This window comes from Peromyscus leucopus, chromosome 20 (assembly GCF_004664715.2).
Source record: "Peromyscus leucopus breed LL Stock chromosome 20, UCI_PerLeu_2.1, whole genome shotgun sequence".
Classification (NCBI taxonomy): domain Eukaryota; kingdom Metazoa; phylum Chordata; class Mammalia; order Rodentia; family Cricetidae; genus Peromyscus; species Peromyscus leucopus.
The window spans coordinates 9152607-9178085 of NC_051080.1; the positions used below are offsets into that span (position 1 = coordinate 9152607).

Consider the following 25479-nt stretch of genomic DNA (forward strand, 5'->3'; position numbering starts at 1 on the left):
ATGGGCTCATAGACATTAAAAACACACTTTCACTTTTAATAATTAGCCGATCGATCACTGAAGGTACAGAACTATGTTTAGTTAGTGTTTTTAACAAACTCAAATATGAAAACATGAACAAAATATTAATTTGAGACTTCAGTCCACGAAGTCAACATGAAACTGCTAAGTTTACTCCCAACATCTGAAAAAGGTAGGTTAGGGACAGTGCCTGGTCCCTTAAGAGTTTCCATGCATGTTTCCTTTTCAGAGAAAATGAGCCATGAGAAAGAGGACATAGAAGAGTGGTGTTCTTCAGCATCTAACGGTCTCTAGATCAGTGGACCATCTCAAGGCGCTGATAGGAAATACATATACAAGAAGAAAATTAAATGGTACAGCATCATCTTGTCTGCTTGTGAGCAAATCTATCAGCCTTGCCTCTCTGTGTTTTTAAGTCATTAGTAGCAAATAGATTTAGAGGAATCAGGAAATAAATGGATAATGTTAAATGGACTTGGAATATATTGTATAAAATTATTAGTAGGAAAATGGATCGGAGATTCTATCTGTAAACTATTGCTGAGGTTGAGCACAGCATTTGCTCCTCACATAGAGCGTCTTCGTTCTTTCCATGTTACATAAAAACTACTACAAAGGAAACTGACCTTGAATGCTAAAATGTGACTGATAAAAGCTATGACTGCAAATAAAATGAGTGACAGAGTATCTTTACTTGTCTTCCATGAATGACAATATCATTTAAAACTTGTCTTTTTAATTCCTGGTTGCAGATGGAGCACACTCCTTGGTAGTCATCGGGCTACTGTATTTGAACCAGCTTCTTTGTCAGAAGACATTTTCTGACTTCTCCAATTTAGACTTTCTTACATGAAACTAAAGTTTTCTGCTAGTGTGAAATTGCTTTTAGTTTAAAAGCAATCTCTGGAGATTTCTTTTGGACTGTGGTCAAAACCTCATTCACTAAAAAATAGTTTCTCAATTACTTCCCAACTCTTCCCATAGCTAGAGAGATGAGTTAAGGAAGTAGGGAGTGGCGGGGGAGAATAAGAGAGAGGAGGGCCACTGTAGTTTTTTCCTGGAAGATGGCTTCACTTAGAGAAAAAAGAAGATATCAAGGAGAGGGGTTGGTGCTCACATGTGAGGGTGGTGTCTGTAGGAAAAGTAACTGTAAGGTAAGTCTTTAAAAGAGAATAAGCAGAGAGGATCATGACTCACCCATGGCATCTCTCAGTTCACCCTTTTGCTTCATTTGTCATAAAAACCATGTTTTATCATTTCAAAACTCTTTTACTTAATTGAATTTCCTGGGCCCATTTTCTCTCTACTCTTTCAATTTTTGTATTTCAATTCTTACTTCCATACCTCTTCAGACTCATCATTTGAGTCAGCGTACATCTGGTCTACCTTGGCTATCACTGGAATGGCAATCATAGTAATTGCTATACCATTTTGAGCTCAGTTTTTACTGGAAAATTGATATCTGAAGTTTTAAATACCTGGAATCAGAGGTATTTAAAACAGAGAGCAAAGGGGAGAGAGGAGGGTGCTTTTTATCTCCACAGGTTTTAGTCACTTCATCTACAAATCCGTATTGAACCTGTCAACCTCACATCCTTCTCAAGAGCATGACATAATGAATGCCTAGGCAGCAATCTGCATTGTGACAGATACAGAAGATGAAACACAGAAATGGTCAATAAGCAGAGTTAGTTTTTTAGCATAATTCACAGTTAGTTTTATCTTGAGAGACAAGCAGAGGAAACCGATGATGTTTCACGCCAGCTATGATAAAGAAAGGAAGAATGCCATCTTTCCCTATCTGTCCCCATCCATTGCATAGTACCAGTCACCTTGATGCCTTTGACCAGGGCTTAGGTCAGAGCAAAGGTCTAGAGGCCACTCAGAAACGACGTAAGGGAGAGGCACCTCTCCCAGGGACATGTTACAATGGCCTCATCATGAAGATGGGGGAAAAAGGTGCATTCTGGTTTCTCTTTCAACAGGAGTCTCCCTGTGGTAACTCCAGAAATAATGGAGGGGTGTGTGTGTGTGTGTGTGTGTGTGTGTGTGTGTGTGTGTGTAGATGAGTAATTTGACTCAGAGATGTTGAATCACTAGTCCCAAGTATCACAGGCATTATGCAGCAGAGTTTAGACATTCTAGCTCCAAAGAATGCATGCTTTCTGTTCATTCAGGCTTTCTCTAACCATAGAAAAGTAGCATGGTCTTTTGGTTTTATTTCAGTGCTGACATTTTTTGTTGCTGGTTTTTTTTTGTTTGTTTGTTTGGTTTTTTTTGTCCATGTGTTTGTTTTCGAGACAGGGTTTCTCTGTATTGTTTTAGTGCCTGTCCTGGATCTCACTCTGTAGACCAGGCTGGCCTCAAACTCACAGATATCCGTATCCGCCTGGCTCTGCTTCCTGAGTGCTGGCATTAAAGGCATGTGCCACCACCACCTGGCTCCAGTACTGACATTTTTAACCAGCTTTGTGTGCCTTGCCTGAGAATTAGCCATGATCATCAACTATCTTCCACTAGGAGCCAGTACATGGGGGCTTGGACCTACCTCCCTTCTTTGGGTGGGTATTATTAGAATCATCTCACCCTAAAGTGAACAAGACCAACTGTAACTCTTTCTCCAAAAACAACTTCCCTGGGGACTGTCGCCTTCTAACAAGATGCCAGTGAGAGGGGCAAGGAACAGATGAGTGATTGATAGCAAACACAGGGGCTGTCATGGCATTGACACCATGAATGCACAGCCAGGTTTATATACACATTGTATAGAGGTGTTATGAGTCACAGCTTGCTCACTTTCTATATGACTGTCAAGGACATATTTTGAACTAAAGATATAAAGTATGTAGAGAGTGACCAGGTAAAATATATTCAATTAACAAGCCCAGGATAGACAGACTCATCCTCCTGGCCTGGCATATTATAAAGTGCTCATTTATTTTGTTCTTAGAGAATTGCTATCAATGTTTAGGAATTGAGGTCTTGGTATTGCTCTCTGCTATTAAAGATATCAGCAACAGCAGAGCTCTATCAGTGATTAAAGTGAGTTAGACACACAGCATCAAGATGCTCCAGTTCTCAACAGCTCATGATGCTGTACACAGCATGGACACGTCTCTGACTCCACATCTGTTCACAGTTGAGGTATGGTTAATTTTCATTCAGATAAGCATATTTTCCATATAAAATAGTAAGCAGTGCTATTACATTTATCTACTTCTATTGCTTACTATTTTCTACTTCTGTCTATAGCAATGAAAATCAGTCCCTGACCCCTGGTATTCATACACTATATTTGGGCAGGATTTGGGGGCGGTATTATGCATATGGACAGTATGGTCTAGGGACATTCCAGAGTCCATCATTTCTCAGTGCTTCCTTGTTGAGCGTCAATGTCAAGGAAGAGATCTGGGTGTCCTTCAGAAGAACTCAAGCTTGGTTTTGAGTTCCCTGGTGGTAAAATGATGATTCCTCATTTCTCTGTAGGTAAGAAATTGAGGCTAAAAATCTAACAGCAGTTATTACTTTACCCCAAGAAACTAAAGCCAGAATAAAAGAAAAGTCCTATTTTCTGGGTTAACAATTGATCAATTGGTTTTTTGAAGTAATTAAGGGAAAGAATAGCTTTTACTGAAAAATTGATAACCTTTTAAATTAGAAACCACAAAAGTTTCTACTTACTACCTGGCAGTTTTGTCCACATATATAGATCATTACCCCCCTTGCCCTCTCCTCCACACTGATAGCTGGTTTTTAGAACCCAGTGAGTTTGATTACGGTTGCTTAGAGAAGCACAAAGAGGAAGGTCCTCATCAGAACATGGGCAACATGTCAGTGACTACATCACTATAGACAATGACACCTTTTCCCCAGCAACCATTATCTGCACATAGAGCCTCGAGAAGGAGTGAGGCTTAGTATGTCCCTTGCCCATGCATGACAGAATGCTGACGGTCCTCATCTCGTGTGAGTCTTGGGGAGCAATCATAGTGTAGTGAGTCCATGAGTGCAACAGGTATGTCATGTTAGAATTGATAATAGATCCTAAAATGTTACTCTAAAATGTCAACTCATCCCCCATTTAATAGTTTATTTATCTTCTTTTTATAGCATTAGATTATCAAGCTTCAGATGATTTCAAAGTCAACTTTACAGACACATTTATTTTCTAGCTAATCTCTATTCATGCATATTTCAGAACTGAATTCAAAATGTGACTATCAGAACATCATTCCACTAAAAAAAAGAAAATACCAGCTTGCAAAGTGTCCTTAGCTTTCCTAAGCTTTCCAGTGTCCTAGCAACAGGATTTCAGATGACAGTGAGCAGAGGTGGCCCGAAGAATTGTTCTTATGCTCTGGGTGACATTTCTGTTTCTTATTAAGAAACGAGAGAGCCTCATTTTTTCCCCAGCAATCCTTTGCTTCTGATTGGCAAAGTTGCCATAGTAGCACTTGGCTGAATTAATTCTCGGAAGCCTTGTTATACAGTAGGCTCTGCGTATTTATTTGCCATTCCAGTCATCCCCACTGAAATGTAAGCTCCAGGGAGCTCCGATGACTTTTCCCTGTTTTGATAACTGCTGTATTCTCAACACATGAACTCGGCTCAGCATATACGAAGAACTCAAGTGTTTGTTAAAATGATGAATGATGCTCTCTGAAAGCTAAAAAGACATGAAAATCTCTTTTGTGTTTCCTGGAAGAAGCATGAGATGGATTTAGGTAAGAGAAACAACACAGTGGGCATTATGTATCACTCTAACATTAGTTATGAGGGAAAAACTGGATGTTTTGCTTTGTCTTTATTATCCAGGTATAGAGAGACTGTGGAAATATTAACACAAAGCTTAAGCTTTTTGCAAAGGCCACAAAGAAAAGAAGAAACTAGATAATTAGAGAGAGTGGATATGATGGCTAATCTTAGTTGTCAACTTGATCATCTGGAATCAAATCAACTGAAACCCAAGCAGCTGGCACACCTGTGAGGGAGCTTTCTTGAGTGAATCATTTGAGGTGGGAAGATTCACCCTAAGTCTGGGTCACACTGTCTATTTGCAGCCTACATAAAGGAACATGAGAGAAGGAAGCTTTTGCTCTTTGCCTACTTGCCCTCAGCCTCACCAGCAAATTCATCTATTCTTCTGCTAAGTCATTCCTTCTCCGGTATTAGAGACTGCCTCTTCAGGATTTCACTGTAGACTAAAGACCAGCTGAGACATCCAGACTGTGATGCTTTGAAAGAAAACAGCCCCCAAAGGGAGTGGCACTATTAGATGTGGCCTTATGGGAGTAGGTGTGGTTTTGTAGGAGGAGGTGTGTCACTGTGGGGGTGGGCTTTGAGGTCTCATATATACTTAAGCCATGTGCAGTGTCTGTTGCTGTTGCCTTTGAGTCAAGATGTAAGAGCTCTCAGCTCCTTTGGCAGCACCATGTCTGCCTGAGTGCTGCCTTGCTTCCCACCATGATAATGAAATGTTTTTCTTTGTAAGAGTTGCCATGGTCATGGTGTCTCTTCACAGCAATAGAAACCCTAACTAAGACACAACTTCATGAACTAAACAACTACTGGGTTCTTGGACTTTGTCAGGAGACAGCCATTGGTGGACTAGTCTGACCACAACCTGTAAGCCACTCTCATAACCCCACTCTTAATATGTATAGATTCATCCTATGGGTTATTTCCTCTAGAGAATCCTGACTTCTATGGAAGAGATCAAGTTTAAACATGAAAGATGTTTGGAGAATTGGTCAAGGACATGTTTGGGGTGATCTTTCTTATCACCCTCTAAAAGAAAGAAGCAATGAGATTTGTCCAACCAAGTCAGAGACCAAGAAATTGAAGCATGGTAGCATGAGTTAGAGCCATTATTTCTCACATTGGGGGACATGCAGGGTTGCTGAGGCAAGCTAGACCATGCGAGGTTGTAGATGTAACCAACCGTCTTATTAAATAAGAAACACAGAACCAATGTAAAAGAGAAAGCCAGAGGTCAGAGCTCAGAGTTAAAATCTTACCCTTCCTCCTGCGTGGTGCTCCTAGCTTCCCGAAAAAGACCTATTTCCTGTGTGTATATCTTTAAATAATCTTTCTGTTCTGCCTTCTCATTGGTTGTAAACCCAAACACATGACTGCCTCATCACTGCCTGTAATGATACAGCCTCACGGACTATTCCATGATCCTAAAATTTTCTTTGTGTCCCCATAGATACAGTGGCCCCCTCCAGCAGGAAGTAGTAAGAGAAGCTACGCCCAAATTCCCAAATATACCAAGCTGGCTTTGGAGATGTGTAAAAGTTAAAACCTTCCTTTTTAAAAAAAGAAAAGGGGAAGTGCTGTGGGATGCTCAGGACAGAGGTAGCTGGAGGCTGCCTCTCAGATGTCCCACGTTACTACCCTTTCCTCATGTCACATTAGAGTTTTCTCTTCATAGTCTTGTGTCATGGGATATTTTGATTGGATTCTGACATTTCCAAGACTGCCAAAAAATTTTGCTTTGAATCAGAGCTAGCTACCAACTGACCAAAATTAACCATAGAGGTTTTGGAGGAGTGAGGATAGATAGAGAGATAGGAAGTAGTAGGACAGGGCTTAGAGAGGGTCTTGACCTTTCTTTAGATGGAGGAATGAGAGAGAGAGAGAGAGAGAGAGAGAGAGAGAGAGAGAGAGAGAGAGAGAGAGAGAGAGACAGAGCGCTTCTCTGCCACTTCTCTGATCATTCAGGTTCTTACCACATTTCTGACTTCCAAGTTTTTATTGTTAAAGAATAATGAGATAAATGCATCATCACTGTCTTATTTCCATAAAGTAAAATATTCTATAAACTTATGAGCTATTTAAATTATTTAATTTGGGGGTGGGGGTCAATTTTTTGGCTTTCTGGTTGAGGGAGGCTTTTCAACTCATAGTAGAGATGGCAGACCTCACTCATCCATAAAACAAATCCAGATCAATATCTACACCCTTTCCTGAAATGTTTTAAAGAATGTGACTTCCTCTCTTTTCTTTTTAAGATTGATTCATTTTTCTTTTTGGGTGTTTGCCTGAACGGATGGATGTGTACCACATGTATGCCTAGTACCTGTGGAGGTGAAGAGACACAGGACCCCCTGGAACTGGAGTAACAGATAGTTGTGAGCTGCCGTGTGGGTGCTGGGAAACAAACCTTGGTCCTCTGCAAGTTCAACCAGCATTCTTGACTGCTGAACCACCTCTTCATCCTGGAATGTGACTTTTTATGTGTTCTGTCTATTTCCAAATATCCAAGAACTAGAAAAATAGTTAATCATAAGGGTGTTTTTTGTAGTGTGTTTAATTGTTTTCTTTCATCAAGTTTTTTTTTTTTTACTTACTCTCAGAAGCCCATATTTCCCCAGCTAATTCCAAAGACAGCATACATCAATGAATTGTAAGTGTTAGTTTACTACCTCTAAAAAAAAAAAAAAAAAAAAAAAAAAAAAAAAAAAAAAAAAAAAAAAAAAAAAAAAAAAAATTTGAGCCCAGAGCAGGTCTGAAAAGTTAACTACACTCTATTACTTTTAAGAGAACTTGCCTCAAGGCCCTAGTGAGAGAGCAGTAGGTTTTTCAAAACAAGCTTCGGTACATCCAGACCCTGAAAGCATCATTCCTTTAAGCTCCAAAATGGAAACAAACAGATGCCCGGCCGGGGCAGACTGATGTGAGGAAGGACAAAATAAAAGCTGGTCTTAAAAGTGTTTACACTAATGGAAATGCGTCATGTGGCCGCTGGAATGATGGGAAATCAATAACCCTGACTGGGGCAACACAGTTCACCAGCATGGAGAGAGTGCTTAACATCTTATGGACTCCTGGGAAAGAGCGGAGAGCACACAGCTGGGTGAGGGCTTGCTGGTAACAAAGGGCAATGCAGAAGCTAAAGAAACAGCAATGGGTCGGATCAGCTTTAGCTTCTGGGATCTGTCAATCTCGATCTACTTAGTGCTTCTTTTTTTTTTTTTTTTTTTTTTTAAAGATTTACTTATTTTGATTCTCTGCGTTACTGGTTTGCCCCCTTGTATGTCTGTGTATCATGTGCATACCCAGTGCCCATGGAGGCCAGAAGAGAGCGTTGGAATCCCTGGAAATCTAATTAAAGATGGCTGTGGGCCATCGTGTGGGTGCTAGGAATTGAACCCGGGTCCTCTGGAAGAGCAGCTGGTGCTCTTAACTGCGGAGTCATCTCCCCAGCCCCTTCTCTAAGAAGAATGAGTTCTAACTATATGATATGTTTTGCATGTATTAAACTCCAAAGGAATTCCCCCTTCCACAGAAAGAGTGAAATCTAGTGGAAGGAATTTGTTAGACCATTTGTACGGGTTTCCAGACACTGGCTGCAGGACACAGCGCCATCATCCCCTGATCATCCTATGCTGTGTGGTATTCAGTACAGCATTCAGTCACTGCTGCAGTCTGGCTGGCTGTACACATGCTGCCAGCCATGGTCACATTCAGCTGTCGGAATGACTGATTTCTTCTGTGAGCTCTATGGGAGAATTAATTGCTTACTGTCACATAGTAGATATTATTGTCCTTGGTAAATTTTAAATTTAATATTGCGGTCATTTTTCTCCATAAAAAAATACTGATAGTAGAGATCAGTGGGAAATAAGAATCAACACAAAAACCTTCCCCTCTCAGTGAAAAGAGTGTAAAGTAGATCCAAGTGTAAAATGGCCATGTAGATGAGTGACCTTCAGACTCACGATTTTCTAGGACTGCCTGGATTCTAGTGGAGGTGTCAAGAAGTCTATCAACAAGAGGAAATATGTCAGGTGGTGCTGAGCATTCTGGATTAAGACAGGGAAAGGGGATCAAGAGCAGTGAGTTGGCCACAGGTGCTACTTTAGTTGAAAGTAATCTCCGAACGTGATCTTCGTGTGGAGGAAGCCTTGCAAAACCCAGAAAGAGGACTAATTATGTCATCTGGATGTGGTGGTGCACGCCTTTAACCCCAACACTCAGTAGGCAGAGGCGGGGGGGATGATCTCTGTGAGTTCAGCCTGGTTTACAGAGTGAGTTCCAGAACAGCCAGATCTCCATCGTCAGACCCTATCTGAAAAAATAAAAAAAAAGGGGGTGCGGCGGGGGGAGAATCATATCAGCCAGGAGAAGGGAGCGCAAAGGCCGCTGGGAGGAGTGTGAGGTGGCTGTGTTTTAGAAACGGTTAGAGTGGTGATAGGAGTGTGGGAGGTAAAAGAGCAGGAATGTCCGGTGAGGAGAATGCTGCAGGGGCTGAGGTGCAAACGATGGGTTAAGCAAAGCAGGCAGGCAGGCAGATCAAGATGCCCGCGAAGGTATCGATCAAGATGCCCACGAAGGTATCGATCAAGACGTCTATGAAGGTGTTAGCAACCAGACACCTGGAGAATGGCTACAGCATCTGCCCAGGAGTTTAGGGAACCGGCTCCCCCCTGAGAAGACAGGGGAGCGGGTTAGCTACTTCCTACCTGCTAACTCGGAGCAGCTTGACAGTCATCTGCTATGGTCTGAAAGGCTCCCCCAGCACCCGTGATGACACTGAAATGCCACTGTTACTGTATGAAGACACAAGGCTTTTTAGGGTGGTTAGCGAGCCATGCTGTTGTGTGAGCTTGCTGGCCCTCCTGTCATGTTAAAGGTAACACAGAGGCCCTCATCGGATGCAGTTGTCAAGTTTTTTTAACATCTCAGCCTTCAGAATGGTGAACCAAATAAACGTCTATTGTTTATAAAATGAAAGGAAGCTAAAACAACATCTAAACTGAAGTGTTATGTGGCCAGCTGAGACGCTCATAGAAGAAGCTGGGGCTGGAGGGTACCCATGAGACATTGCTAACAGGATGCTGGTTTAAGATCGTGATGCATAAAGTGGGTGGAGTACTGGGAAACCCAACATTTAGAATATAAAAGAGAAATGGGGGGAACACAGAAAAGGAGGTATCCTAGAAGCTAAGAGGGAGTGTTGAACCTGCTAGCATATGTCTGTAATCCCAGGTACTTGAGAGGTTGAGGCAGGGGGATTGGAAGGACATCCTAGGCTACATAATGAGTTTAAAGAAAGCTGGGCAACTTGGTGATGCCCTCTCTAAAACCGTTCACTAAAGATGGGGGCTTATGATATAACCCAGTAAGAAAGTGCTTGCCTAGCGTGTGGGGAGCCTGGGTTCCTTCCCTTTGCCCCACAAAAGGAGTGATGGATTATGTCAAATGAAGCTGAAGATTTGAAAAAGATGGGAGGCAACATTTGCTAAATACACTCCTGGCAAGGGTTTTATTATAGAATACATAAAATATTCTAAATATCAAAAGCAAAAATACAGCCCAATTTAAAAAAAATAGATAAATCTTCACAATCCATGTGGATTCAGTCCATTTGGGGAGAGGCAGAAACCAGACTTCCCACATGATAGGTAAATACTCTAATTGTACTGTGGCCCAAACTCCACCCCTTTAAAGAAAAAAATTGAAACAGGGTATTATGCAGTTCCCCAGCTGTCCTTGAACTTGCAACACTCCCGCCTCAGCCTCCCAGGCACCAGGGATGACAGGCTGATCCCAGTAACATCCAGCATTGCTTCCCTTCTGGAAACCCTTCTACAACATCTTTTTTATCCCCCAGTTGGTTTTTCTATTCTGGCTTCTTTCCTGAGTTCTCCATACTAGGGTTTATACTGCCATATCCCTTGCACTCCTCTCTGGCCTAATAGTTCACACAAATCAATAGTAACACCTGGGGGTAGAGGGACGCACTCACAAGGCCCATATCTCCCTAAGGATCTATAGGCAGGGTCCAGTTGTTGAGTGAAGTAGACGTATTTTCTTCACATGTGTAGCCATTAGTAAGTTGCCCATGCTCCCGTTAACTAATTCATCACCCATTCTCCTGTGACCTTAATGAAACTCACTTGATTACAATAAATAAATAAATAAATAAATAAATAAATAAATAAATAAATAAATAAAAATAAAGGCTCAGAATCACTGACCCTCAGGCAGATGAAGATTAAAACCACGATCTGGTATAATCCCATCAAAGATGCATGCCTATATCAAGAGAGAAAAGACAGGCAGTGTGGAGAAGAGGGAGCCTGTGACAGAATGTCTTTTGTCAATGTGACACACACAAGAGACACCTAGGAAGAGGGAATCTCAATTGAATTGCCTCCATTAAATTTGCCTGTGGGCATTTTCTGGATTACTAATTGGTAGAGGAAGGCTGAGCCACTGTTCATGTTGCCATCCATTGACCAGGTGGTCCTGGCTTGTAGAAGAAAGGTGCTGAGCAAGCCATGGAGAGCAGGTGGGTAAGCAGCATTGCTCTATGGTCTCTGCTGCAGTCCAGTCCCTGCCTCAACCTCCCTCATTGATGGACTACAACTTGTTAGCTGAGAAAAAAAGGATCCTCTCCTCTCCAAGTTGCTTTTGATCAGTGTTCGATCACAGTAACAGAGAAGCAAACTAGAATAGAGTCTGTGCACACTGTTGGTGGGAATTAGCATGGAGCGATGGCTCTCGAAGCTAAAAGTAGATCCAGAAACAACCACGCCTGGGTGTATAACTAAAGGATGCAAGGGTATGCAAGAAGTGAAACATGGCAGAGAACCCCTGCTCATGTGTACAAATTCATTCTTCTTATCAGTTCAAATAAATGTAATTGAAAATAAAAACAAAGAATTATGGAAGAAGTGAAAATACAAAGCAGAGCTCATAAATATACATCAAGTGTCTATCTATGGTAAAATCCAGTCACAGAGGCGTTGCTTGGAGAGACAATCTGATGAGGTGAGTTTCAAATTATTTTATTGCATAAAGTAAAATGGGTTTTGGTATGCTGGGGGATTCTGCGCCTGAGGTTCCTTTTCATATTTTTAGTAGCTTTTGCAATGACTATTATTAAAAGAAGGGTGGCACAATATGACCACTCCGATTTTCTTAGAGCTGGTGTCCATTTCAGTGGGCAGTGTCTACATTGACTGGTCAGTGTTGCTGGCGTGTAAATAGTTAAATATTCTGAACATCCTTCCTTCTGAAAGCAAAACAGTTCTTTATTTTCTGAAATAGCACAGGACTTGGCTGTGTTTGCTGGGTCCTGAATGCAGTGAGTGCTTAAAAACAGTCGGCTGGATCTTCGGTGCTCTGCTCCCAATGTTTCCTTCCCCTTTCCTCTTTCTTAGCAGCTGCTCCATTTCTAGAACAATACTGAGGCCTCTGCAGCTGCCTTTGCCCCCACAGACCACCCCATGATAGCATGTAACAGAACGTAAAACCTTCAGAGCAATGGGCTTGAACTATCAGGCTGGCCATGTCTGTCTGCTATGGGTTTGGGGTCAGAAGTGTTCATCCTTTGAGCTCTAGAGAAAAATTATCCACCCCCAAGTAAGAACAAGAACAAGAAAAACAAACACATATCGGGGCAGGCTATGGAATGGAAAGAATAAAGTATGTTTTGTGGTTTCAGAATTAGACCCTCAGTGAACTGAAAGGTTTTATGAAACCGTTGTTAGTCCAGAGGTCAATGCCAAAGACGAGTCTAATGTACACGGCTTTCCTGGCTGGATGCTTATTGGAGAGAGAGTCCACCATCCTCAGAGTCCACCTGGAAAACAAATCTGCAGGCTGGGGCAAGGGACCTTACGTGCACGTCAGCAATTGCGTTTTCTTTCTCCAGCTCCATCCATTCAGAGAAGCCTGACACTGCAGCCGTGGGTTTTATTGGATTTCATGTCTCCCCCAAGAGCATGAGAGTGAAATCTGTACTTCTCAAAGTCGTCCCGTGTTGTATTCAAGCTCCCCACACAGAAGCCTCACACTATTACAGAACCAATTTAACAGTTATTAAATGCTCACTAGATGTAAGGTACATAGTCTCAAAAGGAAAAAATAGAAACAAACCACGCTCCTCCCTGTAGAGTTACAGACAGCACAGAGATGACAGGACCCTTCCCACACAGCCCAGTACATTGTTAGGCGGGGGGGAGGAGACCAGATGATGCTCAGTTAGTAGCCCCTGAGTAGTGGTCTACACTCATTACACTCATTCATTTTACTGAGAATTCTTCACAAAATTCTGATTAAAGAGATTGACCATTATTTTACTCTCTTCAGACTAAGCAAAGACTTGCTATGAACTTTTTGTGTGCTAAGCATATGGACTACTTTGAATAACAATAATAATAATAATAATAATAATAATAATAATAATAATAATACACTGTAAATAGATACCTAACAACAGTTAGGAGTTTTGTTTTGTTTTTTGAGACAGGGTTTCTCTGAGTAACCCTGGATGTTTTGGAACTCATGCTGTGGATATCACTCTATATAAATAAACACTGATGGCCAGTGACCAGGCAGGAAGTATAGGCGGGACAAAGAGAGAGGAGAATTGGGGAAACAGGAAGAAGGAGGAGAGACTGCAGCCACCGCCAGGACAAGCAGCATGTAGAGACTCTGGTAAGCCACCAGCCACGTGGCAAGGTATAGATTTATAGAAATGGGTTAATTTAAGATAAAAGAGCAGTTAGCAAGAAGCCTGCCACGGCCATACAGTTTATAAGTGATATAAGCGTCTGAGTGATTATTTTATAAGTGGATTGTGGGACTGTGGGGCTTGGGGAACCTGGAGAGAAGCCCTCCAGCTACAAATGGCGCCCAACGGCTCGAGTTTCCACCTTAAACCTGAAAATATTTAATAACCAATTCTAAACAGAGCCAAAACCAGGTTCCTGCTTCTTGTCTCATACGGGCAGCTAGATGCGACAAAACGCAAGTTTGGACACTGGCGGGTTCCTGGCGGGTGCGTTTGACCTGCAGTATGGCGGAAATGAGGCATCTGCCAGCGGCAAATTAAGCTGTGTGGTAGATTTAGTCTTTACTAGTATTTAAAAAAAAAAAAGAGGTTTCTGGGCTACACACTGCTTTGATAAAAGCTTAGACCCACTATTTCTGAGACTTGATGACTCCCAGAGCTGGCGGAAAACGTACCACTGCCATGTTGGGAAGCTGAAGTGGGTGGAGCCAGCAGCCACAGCGCCATTTCAGGCTTACAATGATACAGTTTAAAGCAATAGGCTCAAGGCTCAAGGTAATATAAAACATAAGCCACATAAAGATGGCTACCACACAGAGAATCTGGATTATGTTCTCTTTGATATTCATAATTAAAAAAAACATTTGATTACAAAAGCTGTTGAGTTATGCCAAAATGTATATTTTAAAGGTACCTTGACTTCAAAATTTAGATATAAGGATATGTTACTTTGGAAAAGAGGTTCTGCTTTTGTTTCCACAGAAAGCCAGAGGCTGTGGACTTGTTCCAGATTAAGATACATCAGGTTTCACCAGCCAAGACCCCTGAAAGGACTCCGATGACACCATGGCCCAGATGATCCAACATCCAGATCGGTTTCAAGGCAACTGGTTCACACAATACAGCCTCACGGACTACCCCATAGGTCTAAAATTTTCTTTGCGTCCCCATAAGATACAGTGCCCCCCTCCAGCAGGAAGTAGTAAGAGATGCTACGCCCAAATTCCCAAATATACCAAGCTGGCTTTAGAGGTGGAATTGGCTCACTCCCCTCTAAACCCAGACATATTGCTTTAAAAAAAAAAAATGGTTAAGGGATTCTTGTGTCCCAAATCAGAAGAGCCCTCTGGTGTGGGACAGAGAAAAACCAATATTTTTATTTAAAACAGATTGATTATAAATGTGATCTCTTTCTAAAAAAGAAAAGGGGATATGATATATAGGAGGATATGGAGATGATAAGATAAAAGGGTAGATTAATGAACCTACTTTTAAAGAATAACTTGTTTAAAATGTTTTACATTGGTATAGATTTTAGTTTATGTTTAAAATGTTTTACATTGGTATAAATTTTAGTTCATTGATACAAACTTGAAGTTAATTTTGTTATACTCTCTCTCTATATATATATATTTCTATTCTTGTTTGAGGTATTATGTTTATATAACTCATTTAAAATTGTAATGGATAATTAAAAAATAGATTAATAATTAGTCATCTATGATAATCATATCTGTAGCCATGTTAGTTAAGTCTTCTAGGTATACATAGATATATTTCAGATAGATAGGTAATCTTCAAACACTTCATAGACCTGGAGAATATGGCATTTAAATAACTTAGAATTCTGTTGACGTGAGACACAATTGCTCCTGGCTGCACCAATTTGATCCCGAGAGAATGTTGGGCTTCTAAGACATTTCCATTTGGAAGTTTGTCTTTTTGGCACAAAATGGCCTACTGGGCAAAGAACTGCCCTTGCCTTGATGGCTGACAGTACAAATGCAATGCTGTCCTTTCTGGACAAGCGGGACACAAGAAAAGCGACCACTGTACTCTGCCAAGACAGGGTAAGATGGTCTCTTAAAATTCCTGCTTCTAAAAATGGTCTGTCAGATACTCTAGGCCTGTAACCAATTTGAATGCACCAACAATGCTGAAAAACATTAGGTGACTGTCCAGGCTGCCAGCTGTCTTGGTCTACTTTTGCAAGATTCCCGAAAGTTGCCGGGCGTTGGTGGCGCACGCCTTTAATCCCAGCACTCGGGAGGCAGAGCCAGGTGGATCTCTGTGAGTTCGAGGCCAGCCTGGGCTACCAAGTGAGCTCCAGGAAAGGCGCAAAGCTACACAGAGAAACCCTGTCTCGGAAAAAAAAAAAAAGATTCCCGAAAGTTGCTTGCATCCATCTACCATTTCTCAGGTACCATTATGTTCCTTCTCAGGTCTTTGATGTGGTTGAAGACTAGATAGTCGTAATTTCCTCAGTTATGATAAAAGATAAGTTAGCTATAAAACCTTAAACTCACAAATATAAGATAGATAGGACATCTTCTTTAATATTGTAACTATAATTCTTGCTCGGTAATTGTTTTGTTATATGTAATTTTACCATGTTAAAGTTAAAACCTTCCTTTTTAAAAAAAGAAGAAAGGGGAAGTGCTGTGGATATCACTCTATATAAATAAACACTGATGGCCAGTGACCAGGCAGGAAGTATAGGCGGGACAAAGAGAGAGGAGAATTGGGGAAACAGGAAGAAGGAGGAGAGACTGCAGCCACCGCCAGGACAAGCAGCATGTAGAGACTCTGCAGCCACGTGGCAAGGTATAGATTTATAGAAATGGGTTAATTTAAGATAAAAGAGCAGTTAGCAAGAAGCCTGCCACGGCCATACAGTTTATAAGTGATATAAGCGTCTGAGTGATTATTTTATAAGTGGATTGTGGGACTGCGGGGCTTGGGGAACCTGGAGAGAAGCCCTCCAGCAACAAACTCACTCTGTAGACCAGGCTGACCTCGAACTCACAGAGATCCGCCTGCCTCTGCCTCCCAAGTGCTGGGATTAAAGGTGTGTGCCACCACCGCCAAGCCAGTTAGGATTTTTCTTATTTCATATGAAAGCAAGAGATTCTGAAAGCAATCATGTCATTTGCCTAAGGCTGCTTCGAGTGTCACCACAAGAATTCACTCCTGGGTGGTCTAAAATCTATGAAGCTTTCTTTCCTCACTATATCAGTTTTTCCTGACGTTTCCCTATAAACACCAAATTGTCCATCTAGAAGCCAAATTCCATGACATGTTTCTGATGGATGTTAATTTGTATCTGTAATGACACTGGTAGGCTGCAGCTCCTGTTGAGTTACATTCACTTGACATTGTGTTCCCTGAAGCACACGAGGAGGAGACCGTTCGGAACACACATTGCAAGGGGAGGGCATGGCAGCAGGTCTGTGTCCTTGACAGACCTGCTTCAAGCCCTGGACAAAACCTGTAGACCTTTCATGCATCCCTAAGCATTTGCATCACCCACAATCGTGCCTACTTATAACTACAAACAGGTTCCAAAACCCGAGGAGTCACATGGTCAGGTTTAACAGCGTCTCCATAGAGGGTACCAGTTTTCTGTATTAGTTCTTTCATTTTCACTATAACAGACTACCTGAAGGAGCAAATTGAAGGGGAAGGATTTGGTTTGGCTCACAGCTTAGGGGGATACAGTCTGTTATAACAGGGGTCTAATGGTGATTGGGACTGGCTTGGTCCCTGGTGGCAGAAACCTGTAGCATGGCTACTGCACATCTTTACAGATCAGAAAGAGAAATGTTCCAGCACAGCTAAAACCTACAAGGCCCACCTCCAAGGAGTTACTTCCTCTAGCTAAAACCCCCTAAATTTTACACAACCTCCCCCAAACTGTACTACCCATTAACTATGAAAAGTTAAAACACAGGACCATGTTGAGGAGATTACATATCTGAAGCATTAAGTCTTGTTATAAAGAGACTCACATTTCTAAGACTGGCTCTTCTTGGTTATAATTATGGTCTGGAGATACCACAATGCATATAAAATTACTAATTATTGTATTCTATTACTAATTTTTACGTGCCCTCTCTCATTTTTGATCTGTGATCAAATACAACAAAGTGTATGTAATCGCCCCTCTTTAGGTAAAGGTTCACATCTATGTGTAACATAACAGATTTATAATGAAGTGTATCACATTTATGAACACTGCAGTCAATATCCTAAGGCATATGTGGAACCTAAGTCACAGTGGGCTTTGGGAAGGTGGGAAGAATTATCAGAAAATAATTTGATGCTGCCTCTAGCTACTATCTCACAACACTTTTACTCATAAAAATGGTATGCCTGCAGTTCTGAAAAAAAGACTTTTAATGCACAAAAATCTATATGGAAACAATGATAGAAAGTGAACACAAAACATAAGATTTTGCCTCCAAGTGCTGGTGTGCACTCGGTGAGCCACGGGTGAGTGTGCAAAGTTCCCATCTGCCAGCTGCCATAGGCTTTATGTGATAGTTATCTGCCATGTTGCTTACACAAATCAATTAGTATATTATTGTCCTACATAAACCCAGGTGCAGTTGATCAGCAGCCCTTTTGCTAGAAGAGGAGTTGTCAAACTGACATTATTATAAAACCATTTAAATGACAGAGTATTCAGAAATTACTTCTCTGAAAATGGTTCCAAATAGTTTTGCAAAAAGGTGATTTGCTGACCTTAGTTCTCAACTCAAAGAGACCTTGAGTGTGTTAATATTGCATTTATTTTAAATGATAAATCCATTCTAGTTACAGACACAAATCTGATCCCTCAGCTAATCAAGCATCACCTGTCTTTCAATTAGCCTTAGCTAAAACTGAGGATTTTTCAAATTTCCTCTTTGGGCAACTGTGATGGTTTGAATAAGAATGACCCCCATAGGTTCATACAATTTAATGCTTAGTCACCTGAGAGCAGAACTCTTTGATGGGATTGAAAAGAATAGGAGGTGGAAGAGTGTCTCTAGGGGTGGGCAATGGGGTTTCAAAAACCCATGCTAGGCACAGTTTCTCTCTCTCTCTCTCTCTCTCTCTCTCTCTCTCTCTCTCTCTCTCTCTCTCTCTCTCCATCCCTCCCTCCCTCCCTCCCTCCTTCCCTCTCTCCCTCCTGCCTAAGGATCAGGACATAGCTCTCAACTACTGCTCTAGCAACTGCCTTCATGTCACCACGCTCCCCACCATGATAATGGACTAAACCTCTGAAACTGTAAGCAAGCCCTCAATTAAATGCTTCCTTTTATCAGCGTTGCCTTGGTCACGGTGTCCCTTCACAGCAATAGAACAGTGACTATGACAGGAATAATGCATAGGCAGAACGATCAGTTCTTTTAATTTATGTACCTGCAAGGTATGCTAATTTAGCCAAGAACCAGCAAAAGACAACTTCAGTTGTATTCCCAAACCTCCAACTGCATACAATGTTAAAAAAAAAAAGCTACAGTCATAATAATATTTCTGTTTTTTTTTTCTTTTTCCAATAAGGTCTGATTTAGCATTCTCTCGCTGATGATTAGATAACGTGATTAACAGGTTACTAATGCTATGCTCCAAAATACAGAGAAGCCGTCTAAGGCTATTGCGAGGAAAGTAAGTGCATTTCCATTTTCTAATATTAGTAAGTGCTCTGCTCAACACACTTCCAGCTGGGGTGGATAATTGATCCACTGCCATAAAGCTGCCATCACCCAGTGAGCTCCTACAGGACAGTTCTTTATGTACATTTCCTTAGGCTAATTAAGCAGTGCAAGGGCAATTTTACTTTTCCTGTTCTGCAATTGTGGACAGTGAGGTGCAAAGGAGGCTCCTGATTGGTCAACCGTGTTATAACTACATAGCAGAGGAGCCAATCATGTCCTGTCTCACTTATGTACATCTTTTTACACTATACTAATGAAAGTGAGTTACTTAGCTTGCCTTGGCTCTATATGACTTTAATTTATATTTTGACTTAGTCTTTGGTTTTATCTTTTGGCTGTCTTTCCATAAGATACCAGAGGAGCTACTGAACTGTACGGAGATGGTTGCCTACAATTAGGGACAGAAAAAGCTTTCAGGCTGTCTTTCTTTTTTAGTATTTGCTTCTTTTTATACTCACAGCTATCTTTGATTTTCACAGCCATTTTGTTTTGTTTTACATGGGAAGTATATCTTACATGTGACACCATCATTTCTAAAATCATATTTTGTTCTTTGTGGAAAAGATCTCTCTTTGCTTCTTGTGAGAAAAAAACTTTTGTCTTTTATTTGTTTGCTAAATATTTATATGTGCAATAACTGAGTAAGTCTCTCTTCTAAGTCCTGACAATATAGCCATGAACTATGGACATCTGGTTTCAGACTCTGCTTTTTGGGGCTTGTGGTTTGAAAGGAGTATACACAGAAACAGAATGATTTCAGAAGGTGACTTACGTCGTAGTGAGAATGAGCCAGGATAATGGGCTGGGAAGGTGTCATGCCTAGAGGTGGAAAAGTTCTCTCTGAGAACAAGGTCTGTGCAGAGAAAGTTATTTGGTATGGAAGTGTCTGCTCTGGATACAATCGGGACACAGACATGGTGACAGAATGGGTTCAAATCTAGTGAGGGCAACAGATTAAAGATTTATATTTGATTCAAATAAATAAACCGAATGACTGCTATGTGTTTTAAAGGAAATAGGGAATAATAAGATAATGGAGGACACTCATGGAGGTATCTAGGTAGGGATCTAGGCTGATATCCATGGAAGACACATTGTGCCAATGGTCAGGTACACACACACACACACACACACACACACACACACACACACACACACAAAACCCAGAAAATATTAAGCAACATGTTTCATTGTCTTACCTGGAAGAAACCTCATAGGTCCTAGGAATGTGAAAGTGTTGAGATCATGCTATGTTCAATCTTAGTTACAACATTTTATATAAAGCAGTGGGTTTTGTTTGTTTGTTTGTTTTTTAAGGCATGTCTTGCCCTAAGAGAAAGTCCATTTTCCAAGCAGATTTGACATCACATTGAGGATAGAAGACGACTAGTTCCTGTGTGGATACATGAATACCACCACTCTCACAGACTGACCAGTGACTTACTGCTGGTGGCAGAAGGGGAGCCACCACACAAACTAATTGACGTTGTGCAGTAACATATGGGTGCATCAAAATCTTGTCAAGGAAACTAGACCACAGAACTTACTGGAAATGCCAAAGACTAGGGAAAGGGTGTAAGTCCCTTACCCAGACTCCACAGTGATGGACACCAGGCATTGCAATGGCAATCCACCCCCTCCCCCAATATATCACCCAATACCTGGCGTACGTATAAAGGATTGACAGGCAGACAACTTCTGAATGTCCCTGGGACTTCAGCTTGGTTTGGCTACCTGCCGTTGCTATGGCCTACTCCAACAATGAACACACATTTACTCCCACAAGATTACCAAGGTCGGTGGGATGATATGTCAAACCATGACTGACACCCCTCAATCCGGTGGGAAGACAAAAGCCTGTTTGTTTCTGTTGCTGGCATAGCATGCTCATGACAAATAGCAAACACACTGACGACTGTCCTGACGTCCTGAAGCAGGTAGTTGGTTGAGTAAGCCCTGATGGCAATGGGCTCTGGCACTGCTTGGTTGACTTGTAGAGACATGCCTACTCTAACTGCCGGTGTCGCTATTCCACAGGTCTTGTTATGTAGATCTTCTTCATTGTTTTTCTTGGTGACACGACCAGAGACCATTGTTAAAATCTCATAATAGACTGCTGTACAGTGCTAATGTTTCACAGTTTTGTAGACTATGGCTATCTTTTGGTATCCGTGGTTTTATGACCTCACGGATACTAAAATCCACCAAAACCCTGGAATAAAGTGGTATGGGCATTTCCATATAACATGCACATCCTCTGGTATACTTGAACTAGTCCCAGATTAGTTATAATATTCAACACAATATAAATGCTACACAAGCAGTTATTATACTGTATTGTTCAGGAAATAATGACAGGAAAGAAGGCCGATACACACAGTCAGCGCGAGTAGAATCTTCCTCATTCACAGTGGGTTAAGCCCATACAGTTATAATTCAAAGATTCAGAGGACAGGCCATTCATGTTCCTAAAAGTATGGACATGTCTCTATACTTTTCTCAATTCTTATCACAATACCAAATATACAGGAGAGAATAAACGAGAGACATACAAATTTGATTTTGTTTGATTATTCTTCAAAATTTTGGTTTGTTCCATGCCAGAAACTATTCTAGAGCCTATGATAAGTCCAATTCCCCCCCCCCCTTTACAATAGGCCATCCTTTATTAGAGGAAGCAAACAGGCCAACTGATGCTCAAAGGATAATAGGAAAGTGTTACAATGGAGGCTTGAAACACATCCCCTTTGGACCCAGTAGAGAAGGCATCTGAATTCAAGCTGTGAGAGACCGCATGTGCACCAATCCTCCTCTGTCTTCTATTTCCATGGTGACCATGGATTGGTGACAGTGCACAGATTGCCGCTTATGCTCACCTTTGCTCCTCGTTCATTGTCGCTATAATCTGCTGCTGATTCTAAGCATAGACCAAATGGACTTCACCCTGTGAGTATCTTTGGCTTATCTAATGCTAGCTGTATCTTTTTAGATAAAGTACACCTTTTAAAAGACTTTTTTCCCTTATAACATTTGACTTACAATGTTTGTCCTCCAAAGACGGACCTTGCTTATCTGATGATGCGTGCGGTAAAATAGAAAACCCCATCTATCTGACTGCTGCAGTGCTGAATGCCCGTCACTGGGGTGTTACTGCAGTCACGATAAAAAAGAGAACGGTTTGCAAAACTCTGTGAGCAAGTCAAATGGTTTTGGTGCCCCACATTAGCAAAGTCACTCTTTAAACTGTGTCCAACCAGATACACAAATGACTAAGGAGCAGTGCGGATATTACCAAGAAATGTGATTAAAACTTCAAAGATCTCCAAGGTTAGGAATAACTCTGTATTTCTTATTCACATCGAATCTAGTATTGACTTCATATTCTGGTCATCATTCAGATTGACTGTCATTTGGGATAACATTGGCTTGACAATTTCCTTGGTCAGTATTACTTCGAACATCAATATTTTCCTAATGTTTACCTTAACCAAAGCCAATATTTTTTTATTCTTGACTCCTGAGGTAATTACTTTGGTAAATGACTGTGACATAAATCAGATAACCATATGACAACCTATCACTGATAGTTACCTGCATACCATTTTCCCCAATGATTTTATAACTAGTAAGAAAAATTTGCAGTATTATTTATCTTCTTGAAATAGAACTTTAGACATATGGAGGGGTGGAGAGGAGAGAGAAACTTTACTAATAATCTTAATAAACATTTGGCCATATAATTAGAATTGAAAATTACCGGTCATATCTAAATAAATCAATTTTTATCATAAACAAATTGAATTTCTATGAGATAAGCTTCTTTGTTAACTAGTTCTATACTACCATAAGTAATTAAGAAGATATGGTAGAAAATAAATTCAAACCCATTTTTATATATAGGCAAAAATTACATTTTAGTTTTAAAATGGTACTTTGCCAACTTTCCATAGAATCATTTTCAATTATTTCCTTTGTTCCCTGTGTGTATGTTTGTGCATCTGTCATTTAGTGTAACTATATAGCCATATTAATATAATTGTACTTCCAGAAAGCTTCTTGATGATGAAAATAAAATAATTTAAAAATTATCTTATTTTTCAAATTTATAAAGTGTTTATGTAGTGTTTTAATTTTTGTGCACCTACATTTTAATACGTACAGTCTAGACACCATTCTTAGACCAATTTCTTTGTTTGTCTTTAAATCTTTTATTCTGTCAATAAATTCTTTATATCCTCCTATATATCTTACTTGTATTCAATTTTGCTTTTATTTAGTTTTGGTTGAAGCAATTTCTTTCCAGCTGTGGGTTCAAAGGGGGTATAATATCACCTGTCTTCCTCCTGCATCCCCAGAGTGCCCTGAGATTTAATGAGATAACATCCACATAGCGTTTTATGCTCCTTAGAGAAAGGTGCTATATAAAAGCAAGGCATTGTAATTATTTATGTTATTATAAAACCTACAGAGATATTAGAGTACAATATAGTACAAATAGACAGTGTTAGACTAACTCTAAGTGCAGGCTGGGAAAACCAAACTGCTGGATTTGGAGGCAGTTACTGTTACTCTTTCTCTGAATTCATTGTCTTATTGGTTTCAAACTGCAAATTCCCAGTTTCTCTCAATTGTCAAAACAAAATATTTTTGTTTTCATAGACAGCATTTCAAAGTCATGCTCTCTATCACCTCTGCCATTTAGTTCCTAATGGGTATATTCCCCATCGACACCAGAGTTGAAAGGCTAGTCTCACTGATCACTAGGAACCAGGAAACCTAACAGGCTGTATTCTACTGCATAAGAACTCCATTCTCAGCTGAGCTAGAGAGAATGTAGTACAGTCAAACTGCAAGTGGTCAGCCATTGTCTAAGTATTTTAAACAACAGATACTTGCTGTTCCTACAGTTTATGTACACTTAACCAGATCTTATTCACCTGTCATCCTGCTTTACAGATCAGCTGAGCATCTCCCTCTACCTACTTTAACACTCTGGGATTCCTTCCCTTATGCATTCTGTCACTACTTACTCTGTAGCCATGGCATAGGCGTTATGCAAATCTTTAGGGACACAAAATGTTATGAAATTTTTCTCTCCGAGAGGATCTCAGAGGATAATGGGGATGTCAACATGAATAAAGACAATGGCTGTAAACAAAGGAACACATTGCAGGCAAGAAGGAAAGGGTCAAGGCAGAAAAAAAAAAAAACTGAGATTATTTGAGATCACTGAAGGAGGCATCCCGGAGGAGGTGATCCTGCTAACTGAAGAAGTAGTGAGGGAGTGTAGAAATAGATGTGAATGGGACAGACCCGTGCAAGAACTTTGGAATGTTAAAAGAGGTTCACTGTGTGAGAGAAAGGTGGTTGAAGAAGTCAATGTGTGGGGATTAATTTTAATGCTTACAAGATTGGAAATTGTGCATATATTCCAGGGAGCGAACAGTGGTTCTGCAGCTGGTCAGTGGCCTAAGTGATTCATCTGATGAAGATTATCATAACCATACAGGTGGGATTGTGACTAGAGCAAGGACAGTCTTCCATTAAAAAGTGTTTGCAAAAGCCTAGGCAAAGCAGGGTGAGGTGGGAGCAGTACTGTGAGATGACACTGTTGTCCACATGTTGGACAGGGAGGCCAAGGGCCGGTACCACCAAACCATTGCCTTACTTGAGACACTGACTGGCTGATGACATCATGAGTGATGATGTCAACAAAGTGTAGGAGGCTGTGCTAAGGTAACGAAATGAGGTTTTGTGTGGGAGATTCCTAGTCACATGATGTCCAGAATGGGAGGGACTGTGCAAGGGGTGGAGAATACCCGAAAAAGATCGAGATGAAGTAAGCAGAGGAAGACTGTTCACAAGAACTCACTGACTCCCTGGGGAGGCGGTGCTACAACCACCTTTCCTCTGCTAATGGTGTCTGTCCTGCCAAGGATGCTGATGACTTATTATGCACCAGAAAAAGGCAAATGGAGAAGGATGAATGGCGCTTAGGTCAGCCACATTTCGCTCCCCTATAACTAAGCATTTGTGTCAACATTGTTGTTTGACGAAGCACAATTTTTAAAAATCATTTATTTTACGAGTAAGTTTTTAATGTATTGATCCTCCCTGATCACATGATCACTGTAATCTGTCATCCCCAGCCCATCCTTCAGAGGAGTGGTAACTTAGAGTTTTTAAGAATATCTCACTCTCTAATTGTTGTATTGTACACAGTATTATAATTTATAAGGATGTTTTCATATATGTATAGAATATGCTTGGCATGTTGTCCCATACCCCACCCTCTTTTTACTCTCCCCTCTCATTTCTATTAGTTCCCCTTCCCTCCTATATCGGTATTATCTCTATTATTAAGTCATATGTACACATACAATTTTATGTAGCTACATAAATTCTAGTATCCCTCTTTTGTTTTGTTTTATTATCTTTGAGACCGGG

The 25479-nt window shown here is 40.8% G+C and overlaps 1 protein-coding gene across 2 annotated transcripts in view; it reads right to left on the reverse strand.

Moving 5' to 3' along the window:
* The window catches only part of Tmem117 (transmembrane protein 117), a 448299-nt gene that overhangs the window by 15373 nt on the left and 407447 nt on the right, over positions 1-25479 (reverse strand). The window lies entirely within an intron of this gene.